Source organism: Pundamilia nyererei, unplaced genomic scaffold (genome assembly GCF_000239375.1).
Source record: "Pundamilia nyererei isolate P.nyererei 1_Seehausen unplaced genomic scaffold, PunNye1.0 scaffold00048, whole genome shotgun sequence".
Taxonomy (NCBI): domain Eukaryota; kingdom Metazoa; phylum Chordata; class Actinopteri; order Cichliformes; family Cichlidae; genus Pundamilia; species Pundamilia nyererei.
In genome coordinates this window covers 3,366,629-3,369,753 of record NW_005187449.1, presented here as the reverse complement: position 1 = coordinate 3,369,753, position 3,125 = coordinate 3,366,629, and the positions used below count along the sequence as shown (strand labels likewise).

General features: G+C 40.0%; 1 protein-coding gene across 1 annotated transcript in view; it reads right to left on the bottom strand.

Annotated features, from left to right (window-relative positions):
- The window catches only part of LOC102210134 (NACHT, LRR and PYD domains-containing protein 4C-like), a 21,977-nt gene that overhangs the window by 3,201 nt on the left and 15,651 nt on the right, over nucleotides 1–3,125 (bottom strand). The gene's annotated exons all lie outside the window — the stretch shown is intronic.

The following is a 3,125-nucleotide window of genomic DNA, read 5'->3' as shown; positions in this document are numbered from 1 at the left end:
ACTTACACCTCTGCTCCACTGTGTCTCAGCCACCATCGCTCTGGCAGCAACGGCGCTAGAGCCAGAGCAGGGGAGAGGCGAGCTGGAACGAACCACTTTGGGAGGGGGGAGGGGTTATCTATACTTTTGTTGTTAAAATGTTCCATCTTAATTAAGTACTGTATGCTTTTTATATTTTAGTAGTGTATCCCACAAACAGCAAATATTGTGAAAAAAAGTAAGAAATCTTTGGGGGTGCTTTGATTCATTCAGCAACCCCAAAAATGGGCTAAAATCACCCCTGTTTAAGACTATTATTTTCTGTTTTTAACTCCTCAGCTCTTAAACAGATTATCATCGTGAAGGTTTAGTAGTTTAGTTTAACACAAAATTGAACACTGGTCAGCATGGGACTATCGAAGCGATCCAAAAATAGAGTGATGAGGTTGGAGGCTAGCGTTTGCAGAGCTGTGCTTAAAACAAGAGCTTAATGATGGTGCAGCATGAGGGTGGCGGCTGTACACAGCTGTCTTCCTCCCACCTGCGTCAATGAACAGTGACTTTAATTGAATGATTAACTTTTGTTTTGTTTAGCTTGGCTGTCCAAAGGAAAATGCTCCCTTTAATTCTCCTACTGCTGCTCCAAAGCACACGTGGTTAACGTGCTTTGGGATTTGACTCTGGTTTCTGAAGCTGCTTGTTTTAGTAATGATGATGGACAATCAGCTACTTTGTGTCACGGAAAACTAGAATATCTTATTTAATGTGTTTTTAAAGGCACAGACATTATAAGGAAGAATCATACACACAAAAGTCCCAAATGTGTAACATGACACATCAGTTAAATTATATGTGTCAGTTACTGGTTCTGTGGCTGTTACGTGTGGGAAACTGGGGAAGTAGGCTGGACTATGCTGTGATTACATCAGGAAATCACCTTAGTTGTTTTTAAACATGCACACAGGCATGTTTATAGCATCTCTCATTTATAATGGAAATGAGAAAAGGTTTTACATTTTTAAAACATGATTTTAAATTTCTTAAGCTCTATCAATCTGTAGTATGTCAATCAGTTTCAACCAGTATATATTCAAAGTTAAAATTGCACTCATTTTTCTTAGGCTTTTCATCAGCTGGAAATTTATTTGTTTCAGTTTTCAGTTTTATTTGTCATATGCAAGTCATATGCAAGAAATGTGTTTGACGAGCAGCAGTCACTCAGCAGCATGATACAGTAGGTGAAAATATAATAAAAGAAAAGAAAATAATAAAGAAAATAGAAAAATAGTAAGGCGCAAAATATTAGAGAGACATGGTAAAAGAGAAAAGATGACTAAATATATGAATATATGTACACTAGTGATTAAATAAGAAAATCTTGAAAAGAAATATGACGGGAGGGCAGATGGGATATTGCACAGGAATGAGCAGCAGAAAATTACAGTATTGCACTTTTAAATATAAATATCAATGACAATAAAGTGGAATGACCAGTGCAGATTAAACAGAGTACTTGTGAAGCTGCAGGGTCATGAGACTGCTGTGGGTCATGCTTTCATGAAGCTAAAAAAGGGTAAAAGTGTATTCTTAAAAACCTGTGTGTGTTTGTCAGTCCCATTCAGAACTGAAAGCTAAAGAAGCTAACGAGCTAAAGAAGAGCCCAGCCACACCTTGGAGGAAACTCATGTCCACCGTTAGTATCTGCAGTCTCATTCTTTCAGTCGTGACCTGGATCTGGTAGCCATAGGGGTGGATGCAAACACAGATTGGCCGGTAAATTGATACCTTTGCTTTCATGCCCTGCTGTGTCTTCAAAACAGAGCAGAACAGAGTCTCCTCTCCAGTACTCTCGGACAGACCTTCTTAGTGAGGCTGAGTAGTGGGATAACTCTATAATTGGAACACTGCTTTCAGTTCCCCTTCTTAAAGACAGGAACCATCACCTGACCCTGCCAACCCCGATGATCTACCCCAGACAAACAACATTACAGAGACGTGTCAACCATGACAGCCCCACCACATCCAGAACCTTAAGAAACTTAAGGGGAAATCTCATCCACCAAAAATTCCCTGCCACCAAGGACTTATTTAAGACCATTAGTGAACTCAGCCTAGTGATGCCTAAGTTGTCCCCTTTAATTCCTAGACACTACTTTCTCTAAGGATGGATATTGGAAGAATTGAGGAGGTGCCTAAGGTATTGGATTCACTGGCTGACTATATCCTCAACTGAAGTCAGAAACAACCAGTGATGAGAATAACAGCATTATAAGTAACAGCGTTACTTTTTTCAGTAATGAGAAATCTAACTAATTACTATTTTTATCGTTACAAGACCGTTACCGTTACTAACAAGAAAATGCAGTGCGGTCGCATTACTATTTTTCAACAAACAGATGGTTGAAGCTGCCTTCAGCTTACCGCACCTTATATCAGTTGCACCGAAGTAGCTGTCTACGTAAGTAATCTGGGCACTGCCGCTTTAGGTAACTTCTACTTACTCAAAGTTACTAGTAACTTCGAGTAACTAGAAGTTGACTGAAGGTTTGCCAGAAATGCTTGAGAAGAATCTCAGTCTAAAGGTGAGTTTTTGCACAGCTACTGTAAGAATACAGTCTTCTTGGGCTGCAGTACCTGTAAGTTGTCTCAGGAGTCCAGCAGGCTAACTAAGGACTTTTTCAGTTTGATGGCTCTGGTCACTTTTAGTGTCCACCATCTGATTTTGAAATTAATATTATGACACATGCCAACCACCATGAGGCCACAGCTTTATACAGACTCCTCAGCCAAGGAGTTCTATGACATGGTCCTTTTGGACTTAGTATCCCCTGTTTATCTTACGGAAGGCTTTCAAAGCTCTGTCAAAGGTGAGAATTTAAGGTTTTGCAGACCAGGGCCTCAGACATTACCAGTACACCAATAGGACCATAGAGTTCCCTGATAGGGCATCCTCTAGCACCCACACTGTTGTTCAGTATACAGTGGGGCAAAAAAGTATTTAGTCAGCCACCGATTGTGCAAGTTCCCCCACTTAAAACGATGACAGAGGTCAGTAATTTGCACTAGAGGTACACTTCAACTGTGAGAGACAGAATGTGAAAAAAAAATCCATGAATTCACATGGTAGGATTTGTAAAGAATGTATT